The 10,293-nt window shown below is 42.4% G+C and overlaps 1 protein-coding gene across 1 annotated transcript in view; it reads left to right on the top strand.

Moving 5' to 3' along the window:
• The first annotated feature begins 3,879 nt into the window (after nt 1–3,879).
• The window catches only part of HNF4G (hepatocyte nuclear factor 4 gamma), a 69,254-nt gene continuing 62,840 nt past the window's right edge, over nt 3,880–10,293 (top strand). Inside the window, exon 1 of the mRNA XM_087706937.1 lies at nt 3,880–3,990. The gene's annotated coding sequence lies outside the window, so the exon portion shown is untranslated. The remainder of the gene's footprint in view (nt 3,991–10,293) is intronic.

Here is a 10,293-nt window from a genome sequence, read left to right as displayed (position 1 = left end):
TTTAAAATGTAACACACACACATACGTTTCCCAACCTGAAGACCTCCAGGCGTTTTGGGCTGCCATTCCTATAATCCACCGGAAATTATAAGATTTCATCCTACTTGTAGCTGGTGAAGTACAGCATATGTATAGCATATCATCTCCCTATCACAGATACCAGCTGAGTAGATCCATTAAGCTAAACCACAGTTCAGTTAACAATGGTTTGTAAAATAAGCAACAATTCGCCAAAGGGCTAAGGAATAAATCAGTTTACAAGCCATGGTTGAAAACCCCTCGCTACGAAAGCACATTTCGACGCGGTGTGTGAACCGAACCCTTAGCACCGAGTGCAAATCTATGAAATATTTATATGAACAATGATTAGAGCAGTGTTTCTCAACCTTGGTGACTTTTAAGTCCTGTGGACTTCGACTCTCAGAATCCCCCAGCCAGCATAGCTGGCTGGGGAATTCTGGGAGTCGAAGTCCACAGGACTTAAAGTCACCAAGGTTGAGAAACACTGGATTAGAGGGTGATCGCCAATAACTAGTGTTTCTGAGCATTCGCAGAGTGTATTTTATCCGACGACACCTCCATCCTAGGGCCTGAACAAATCGAATGGTCTGTAACTGTATAAGACTTTTTAAAATGAGGTTGTTTTCAAAAGAAGGCATCTCAAAAACCTCATGTTTTCCCACGAAGTAAACGCTCGGGCGGTTTGAAGTTTACATTACTCTTCATTGCCCGATTACCCCACGGACAAAAAGAAGAAAACGCCCCCCCCTCCCCGTTTCTAAACCAGGCTTGCTTTCCCTCCTCTTCCTAGGCTGTTTACTTGAAAGTAAAGCTCAGCTAGTTAAAGGAGCCCGGTAATGTTCCAGCCAACCTTTACCGCCATGAAATTGGGAGGAAAAAACCCCCACAACGGCATAAGTTAAAGATCACCTTGGGGAGGAAAACCAGCTCTTCTATGCCCCGTTCTTCGCCTTCTCGTTTCCCACCCCTGGTGGATATTAGCCATGAAACTTCGAGGTGGCCCGGCCTGCTTAAATCGCCTCCGAAAGTAGAAGAGCCTGTTCGGGGTTTAATTTTGAAACAAAACCACAGGTAATCGTCGCTGGCAGTCACTGAGATTCAGCCAGGGGAGATCAAATAGCTGTTTACCGCGGCCGCTCCGGTTAGTAATTTCTGCTGCCGCCCAGTCAAGACGGGAAGGTGGGATGGGGGGGGGGGGGGGGTCGGGGTGGAGAGAGATTATTCACTGTAAAGCGGACAAGGCAGGTTTTCTGATTAGGCCAACTCCACAGCAATACTTCGAGATGAAGAGTGCTGTTAGACCGGAAAGCCTGCTTCATTAGAACTCGGGGAATAAAAAAACAAAACAAAACCCGCGGTTATTTAATGCACACTTCACCTTTATTTTCCGTTCAAGTAAAACACACTTCTTCCTTTTACGCCGGCCATGCACATATTTCAGATGCGTTTTTCTTGGATATCTACACAATATTTACGATTGCGGGGGGAGGAATGGGGGATTCAAGGCTGAAAATGCCCACCTAAACTCTCCTAAATTTCTCTGAGATTGCCAGACTTTCCACTTTCTTCCTTTTATCCCATTTGCTCTCGAATATGTCCGTCAACTGATCTTCTGCATTTATCTCTCCGCAAATTGCAGGGGATTTCTCCTGGTGGATCGAATGCGGTTACCTGGCCCTTAGGACGGAAATGATACTGTCCTGGCTGTGGCGTGACCTGCCCTGGGAAGCCCCAAATGCTCTTCTGCAGCTCCTGAAGAGGTGCCGCAACACCTTAGCAAATACCTTATCAGGTATCTTTCCAGCAGCAAAAGCCAAAGCTTGAGCTGGCCAGATGAAAAATTGGGTTCATAGAAGATGCTAAATTTAATTGGCTTAGTTTGTGTTTAGTGGTGTGGAGCGAATCGGCCCGAAATGCGAGCCTCAACTAGTACGGTATTTAGATAAATAGGGGCAATGTTAAATCCTCTTCGCTAAAAGCTCCTTTAAGACTGACACTGAGTGGCAGCTGCTACTACCCTTTGAAGCATATGAGGGGCGCAATTTTGCCCCTGCTGAAGCCGCTCCGATACTTTTAAGGGTGGAAAGGTGGGGCCACACATTTGTATCCGTGCAGCGATATAAAGTATGTATTAATGGCAGAGGGTTGGATGACACCATAAATCATGTCGGAGGAATGTCACAGGGACCGAAACGCTGGTTTACTGGGGTCTGCATTTTGTAAGTTTAACCTAGGCTCGAGTTATTTTTTTAAAGCAGTCAAATTATTTTACTTGGTTATCCATGTCGTATCGAGTTGGTAATCAAGCGGTCGAACTTCGGAATCAGACTAAATTAGGACCACCACACATCCGAGATGCAAAAATCAGGACGAGATGGCAAGAAAACTAGCTCTCCTACTGTCATTTAGGGGCTATGTGTGTATCTGCAGCATAACCCAGGGAAGTTAATCCTACAGTAGCTTTGAATGCCAAACGTTGGAAGACTCACCGATTCAGTCAAATCCTGATGCCAAGTACTAATCTAAAGACGAAATCCAAGCCCCTGTTTAATTCCCACTAAATCAACCAGTGTGATTAACAGTTACTAGCTCTATCCTGGCTTCTTTTTAAATGTGCATCTCACGAAGGAACTGATTTTTTTTAAAAAAAAATAGGCTAGAATTTACATTTATTAGGTTTTAGCTATTAATAGGTTCGTTGGAATCTGGTCGTTCAACCTCTCTAGGTCTGCGCAGATATAAATTCTATTAATCCTCGATGTACTGCAAAGCCTAGGCTTGTTGTAATTCGCTTACAAATTATTCGTATCCCACCCCTGGCAGGGGACAACTCTGGCTGGCAGAACACCTACGGAATTTGGGTTCCTGCCCGCTAGCTCCGAATGGAGATGGGCAGCAGAATGGGCTCCGTCCAGCCTTGCAAAGCGCTGGACGAAACCCGTCGAGTCTCGCGTTTGATTACACAGAAGTCCAGTTTAGCATGTTCCTATGTATTAGCAGTCCGAAAGCGCGTCAAAGGGCAAGTAGAAAAATAGGGACCACATTTGGTGGGAAGGCAAGAGCAGTTTAGTCATGCCGGCCACATGACCACGGAGACGTCTTCTGACAGTGCTGAAACGGAGATGAGCACCGCCCCCTAGAGTCGGGAACGACTAGCACATATAGGGAACCTTTACCTATGTGTACAGTTATTGTTAGACCAATAAATGCCTGCCTTTGGGATGCTATCGGCATTCTTCCTGCTACACGCACCCCTCACGCTTTTGGTGTATTTAACGGAAAACTACTTTCAGGACAGGTAAAAGCCTAAGAGAAACCAGACAGGCGCCTAGCACTCTGGCCACGCCCACAGCTCCGTCCAGGGAGGTCACTCTGCTACTCCTGCAGCCCTCGGGTAGTGGCTTCTTGGGCCTCTGCAAAGCAACTTGGACGAAAATCTCAGGAGACGCCAAGAGACTCACTTTCAATGAACGCACACAGACCTTGTTTAAACCCTCTCCCACCTGCGTCGCTTGGCAGCCCTTGGAGAGAGTTCTACTCCGTCTAAGCACAGAACCGCTGGTTTTTCCAGCCCAGGCGAGGCTCAACGTCGAGCACAAGGCGGACAGGAGCTCGTCCGTGGGGGAGGGGGGGGAGGGGGGGAATGGCTCCCGGGCATAAGAAACTGAGGCCCAGCCGACGTGCGGGAAAGCAAAAAAACTTTCAGTTTTCCGTGTGCGCCTAGTTACTGTTTAACATCCCCACCCACGTTTCAGTTTGTTTAGTAAATCGATCTGAAAGCGCCTGCTGGGGCCCCGTCGCCATTAAGCCTGGTTCCTATTTTTATTTATTTTTTCCTTTCCCTCCTCCGGGATAGATTTACGCTCGGTGGCTGGGCGAGCGAAAGCCAAAGGCCCGCCGTGGGAAACGGAGGGGGAGGAAGCGCGGATAATGCTCCTCAGGCGTCTCTAAGCTGCTTCGCCCCGCCAGGTAAGTTTTTATTTCCGCCGGCGCCTCTCATAGAAAGACGAGAGCAGAGCTTGGCCGCCTTCGCGCCGGCGCCTTCGCCTTGCCCGGAACTACGAGGCCTTTCTGGTCCAGCTGGGAGCCGGCGGAGCTTCCAGTGCCTCTCGCTGCCGGACTGCTCGGCGGTGACAAGACGAGAAAGAAACGAGAGCTTCCCTTGCCTAGCCTAGCCTACCCGGGGTCTTGAAACGGCGGGACTCACTGCAGCCTCCTATTAGGGAACGAAGGCAGCCGGCTCTTGCTTTCCTTTCTGGCTAGAAGGGGTTGGATCCGCTTCTCTCTCAGAAAATACCTGCTCTTTTATACTGAAAGAAGTTTTAAGTCACTTGGGTTTTTAAAACAAGTTTTGGGGGAGTTCCCTCGCCACCCCGATAACTTTATCCCACTTCCGGTGGGAAGTGTTTCATACTAGATCAGTGTTTCCCAACCTTGGCAACTTGAAATGTCTTCTGGGAGTTGAAGTCCGGACATTTCAAGTTGCCAAGGTTGGGAAACACTGGAGTAGACTGTTAAGGAGAGGTTGCCCCATGATTTAGGGCAGCTTCCTCAACAGTGCAGAGATTTCTAGTTATTCTCAGGGCGTTTCCCCAACTCATTGTAAATTGCACTGTGGTTAGGAAAGAATAATACAGTTGTGCTTGCCTCTACCTGAGATCCTGCAACAAAATATTGCCTCTTAGTGTTCTGGTAGGGGCCAATGGCTCAGTGGCTAAGACACTGAACTTGTCTATCAGAAAGGTTCACAGTTCGAATCCCTAGTACTGTGTAACAGAGTGAGCTCCTGTTACTTGCCCCTGCTTATGCCCGTTCAAAAGCATGTAAAATGCAAGTAGAAAAACAGGGACCACCTTTGGGGGGAGGGTAACAGCGTTCCATGCCCCTTCGGCATTTAGTCATGCCGGCCACATGACCACGGAGATGTCTTCGGACAGCGCTGGCTCTTCGGCTTTGAAATGGAGATGAGCACCCACTAGAGTCGGGAATGACATACGATATGTGCGAGGGGAACCTTAACCTTAGTATTCCGGTATGCATTGTCCTGCCCCTGGTTTGGGCCTTGTTTCCAGATTTCGGCTTCATTGTTGTATATCTATTTCATTTTCTGAATTTACTAAATGCTGCTTGGATATTATAGCAGGTGGTGGTATAATCCTGCATACTCCTTGCACTCGTTTTAGAATTAAGATTCTGCAGCCCCATATTTAGGGCAAAGAGGTCTAAATAAAATAAAGGCACTGACAATTGAGGAAGAAAAAAGTGAGGGACCATTACATTTGGTGGATCTAAAGTTATCCAAAATAAAAAAAAATCCTTTTCATAAATGATTATTTTGACATGCAGATCTTTCAGAATTTGATTAATTCTATCAAGTTACTTCATATATATGATAGCACATTTGCATGAAACCTCCTTGCTGTCTGATTATGGTTTTAAAAAGCAATTATAAGATTATTTAAAACAATATATTTTTAAAACAATTATATATTTAAAGCAATAACTAAAGATATTGTCTTTCACCATACAGAACTACCTGTAGCCCAAAATGGCTGATTATTCAAATCAGTGTATTTCATTACCTCCCACTCACATACTTTTTGGTTACATTTATTTCCCAAAATAGTAAAAGCAAAACTGATTATTTTTCTCTTTCCTGTTTGTCTTCTAGTTACAAAAAAAGTCAGTTGGCTCCAAGTCTTATCAACTGCTTTTTAAGGATAACTAGAATATTAATACCCAGTATACATTATCTTCAATGTAACTCTTAAACGACTTCTAGAGGTTTGTCCCAGGATACTTAAGGGGTGCTATATTGATGTAGTATATGAATTATTTAAAGGAGATGGATGAAAGAGTAGATGATAAAAAGGCCCTGCAGATGCCATTGTCAAATACCTTTCATTAAGTCCTCTTCTTTTAGCCTGGTATTTCTCTTTATTTTGATTCAACCTTCATTTAAGGCCCTCAGGATCTTAGAGCGGTATTTCTCTGCTTGTTTCTTGTCACAACAAGTTTATAGCATAAAGTATGTGAGTTTTAAAGGTGAGCGTCCCAGTCTAGATAAGGAATGAGCAATGGGTAGGTCCTACCTCTTTGATATTGTTGACCTCAGTTTCATTGTCCTAATTCCCATGGACAATGAAGGCATATGGTGGGAATTGCAGTACCTCAGAATCAGGGGTTCCCATCCTGTGATTCCTCAGCCATCTGGGTCCTTTTTCATAATATCGTTGAAAATACAAAGTACAGTTTCAAGATAGGAAATAGGTAAACTGTGGTTAGGCCATGAAATATGTATAAAACAATTTTAAAAACTTCAAAAGCCACTTACAAGGCCTTATGTCGTCCAATTAAACACGAATGCACCAATTATTTCTGCAAACAGGAGGAAAAGCTGTTAAACTCAAAACTCTAGTGAGACTTTTACAACCTTGTTAACTCGAAACTTAAAGACTTACAAGTCATTCCACCCCTAAAAGAGGTTGATTGTAATGACAATGTTGGTCAGGCCAATCTATTCAATACAGTTTTTAGTTCAGTTTTTGTGGATAGCAATGGTTGCAGTCCCCCATTCACAAGTTGAACCACAAACTGCTGAATATTAAATTTACAGTAGATAATGTTGAATTAGCATTATGTAATCTAAAGCTATCCCTATCCACAGGACCAGATGAATTATGTGCTTTTTTCCCCTGAAAAAGCTTCCTGCTGTCCTAGCTGAACCTTTGTGTACAATTTTTGAAGTATTGTTTTGAACTAGTTCTCTGCCTGATCTATGGTCATCAGCTATAGTTATACCAATCTTTAAAAAGGTTGAATCTAGTTCAGTTGAAAATTATAGACCAATCTCTTTGTGCTGTGTTACATGCAAAGTTATGGAATCAATTATAAACCAATCCATTGTTCACCACTTAAAGACAAACCAATTGCTGTTTGACAAACAGTTTGGCTTTAGGAAAAACTCATCCTGTAATTTACAACTTTTGCACTGTAAAACATCTGGACTACATGTCTTGATCAAGGTAAAGCTGTAGATGCAATTTACCATATTTTTCAGAGTATAAGATGCACCATGATTTTTGAAGAGGTAAATTAAAAAAAAAAGTTTTGCACTCTAAAGGCCTCCCAAACCCTTTACCCCTGCATTGCAAACCCCATTTTTTGCAAAAAAAAAAAAAAAAAAAAAGAGCATGCAGAGGCTTTGGGAAACTTGCAAAGGGGACGGCATTTCAGTAGGCCAAAAATGCTGTATTCAGTGTATAAGATACACCCAGATTTTCACCCTCTTTTGGGGGAGAAAAGGTGTGTCTTATATTCTGAAAATATGATACATAGATTTTTGTAAGGGTTTTATTACAGTAGTACATGCTGATGAAATTAAACTTATGGCATTTCTTGACCTTTGCACAAGTGGATTGCTGTTTTCCTGTCTAATAGACTGCAGAAAGTCAGAATAGGGAACTCGCTGTCTAAACCTAAATCAGTTAACAATGGTGTTCTGCAAGGCAGTATTTTAGGTCCCACACGTTTCTTGCTCTATATCAGGGGTAGTCAACCTTTTTATACCTACTGCCCACTTTTGTATCTCTGTTAGTAGTAAAATTTTCTAACCAGTTCCACGGTAATGGTGATTTATAAAGTAGGGAAGTAACTTTACTTTATAAAATGTATAAAGCAGAGTTACAGCAAACCCCTACCGCCCAGCATGAAAGCTGGAGCACCCACTAGTGGGCGGTAGGGACCAAGTTGACTACCACTGCTCTATATCAATGATTTGTGTGATCAACTTAAAAGCAATTGCATCCCTTTTGCTGATGATGTAAAATTATTCAATACTACAGATAATTCTGCTGTTTGCAAAGTGATCTCAACTATGCCACAAATTTGGCAACTTCAAATTTTGATTAATAAATGCTCTGTCCTACATATTGGTAAATGTAATCAGAATGTCAAGTATAAGCTAGGTGGAATTGATCTAGCAGATGACACTCACTTTTTCAAGGACCTACCGTAGGTGCACTTATCTCTGATGATTTATGCTTCAAAGTTCACTGTAACAGCATTGCTAAAAAAAAGCAGTAAGAGTTGTAAATTTAATTTTGTGAAGCTTTTTTTCTGGAAACATTATGTTGCTAATTAGCTAGACCAGTGTTATATTGTTCAACAGTTTGGCATCCCCGCCATATATCTGACATCAGTACAATCGAGCGGGTTTAAATGTTCTTCACAAGAAAAGTCTTGCACTCTTCTGTACACCATAGAATTCCCTATGCTACTAGGCTTGAAAATTCTTGGATTCTTTGGATAACTTAGAATTGTCTCACTTGTGGCCAGACCTAGATATTGCATACAAAATTATACGTAGTAATGCTTTACCTATAAATGACATTTTATCATGTAATTGCAATAATATGCATGCGAACAACTGCTTTAAACTCAATGTAAATCGTTCTAAACTTGACTGTAAAAAAATATGATTTCTGTAACAGAGTTGTCAAACTCTGGAATGCTCTACCTGATTCAGTTGTCTCAGCTACAAATTTTCACAGTTTCAGTCACAAATTGTCTTCCATGGACCTTACTTCATACTTAAGTGGTTGTTAGTAGAAGGAGGTGTGTATGTGCACTAACGTGCCAATTGTCCCTGTTATTATATTTTTATTCTTTTATTCTTGTTCTCATTTTTGTTTTTGTTTGCAAATTCTAATAAATAAATAAATAAATAAATAAATAAATAAACACCCCCCCCCCAACTCTTCAAATTCAGCACAGTCCTCATGCATTATGTGCACCACACCTGCTGTATTAAGTGATTATTATCCACTTCCTGATCTAATCTAAATCATAACGTGCCTCTACAGTACCCTGTTTTTGTACCCTTTCCACAACCACCCGCCATCTGATGATATTCTCTTTCTGGACTGAGTGACAACTTGTCCAGCTTCTGGAAGAAACACCAGCTTGCTTATGGAACTATTTCTGTCTTAAGGACAGACCTACACAAAACAGTTATTTTTAAGATGTAAATCTGTCCCTTCCCTTCTATAAACTGTGCAGGCCTCCTTAGAGCCTAAAGCCATGATGGCGAACCTATGGCATGTGAGCGGTCATCCCAGCTCAGTTCCACCGTGCATGCACATGCACCTCCCACCGGCCAGTGATTTTCAGATCTTTGCTGTGCATGCGCAGGGGGGGCAGCACATGCAGGCATGAGCATGTGATGGGGTGGTTAGCACAGAGGAGGTACAGCGCACACATTGCATTATGGGTGTGGGTATCCGTGCGTGTGCTGTCGCGTGTGCCCGCACGCTTTCAGCACGCAATGACAAAAAGGTTAGCCGTCAGTGGCGTAAAGTTACCACAGTACTATTACTCAGTATTGCAATGAGAAAAGGGATACTGTCTTTTATAAAACTGACCAAGCAACTTTGCCCAAGAAAGACTCTGGATCTCATGTGGCATGTTGGTAACTCTGTATAGATACACGGTGTAATAAGCATGTCTAGAAAATTCCTGAACGTGAAAGAATAAGTTGAAAATAGAGGAACTCTGAATAAACATTTGGAGGAATACTTCGTTATTACTGTATTAATGGAATTTACTTTGAATTAAATGTATTTGGAATTTAGAACTGATGACATGAAAAAATAATTCCTGGTTCTCCAGTAATAATGTCTTTTATTCATATAGTCACCTATTTCTGAGGAATCTGGAGTTCTAAACTCCTTGTAGATAAAACCCATTCTTGTATATGATTGATCAGAAGCAAGTCCTACTGGGTTTAGTTTGGTTTGTTCCTCCAGAAGATGATTTTGCATTTCATGTAACATCAACAGACACAAAAGTAGACTATACACTATGAAATATTCAGGTAAAATGTCAGTTGTGGGGAGGGTGTTTTGAATGTTTTATTGATCATCCCATTCTCTTTTTCTCTTCTTCCTCTTGTTGCTTTTTGAAAATGTGTTTAAAGGGAGTTAAGATGGAAAAAACTTAAAATGTTCTTTTGTAACCTGCTCCTTGCTTCCCATAATTCCTCTGTCACTCTGCAGCTTTGAGAAAGGGGGGGAAACCACCACAGTTAGATGCTGCTTTCATTGCTTACTACTTGCTTCCCTGTCTCTTTCTTCCTGTCTCACAGATGCACAACAGCTCTGCCTGAGGCACACCTCATACACATTAAAAAAAAATCAAGCATAGGACAAGATCCCAATGCATCTATTTTTTTCAGAACATTGTCTTTCATTATTGTGGCTTGTGCAATTGGAA

This window comes from Thamnophis sirtalis, unplaced genomic scaffold (assembly GCF_051295495.1).
Source record: "Thamnophis sirtalis isolate CommonGarterSnake01/CBP01778 unplaced genomic scaffold, rThaSir2_p1.2 scaffold_2, whole genome shotgun sequence".
Taxonomy (NCBI): Eukaryota; Metazoa; Chordata; class Lepidosauria; order Squamata; family Natricidae; genus Thamnophis; species Thamnophis sirtalis.
The sequence above is the reverse complement of the archived record's forward strand: the minus strand, read 5'-3'. Positions and strand labels throughout refer to the sequence as shown.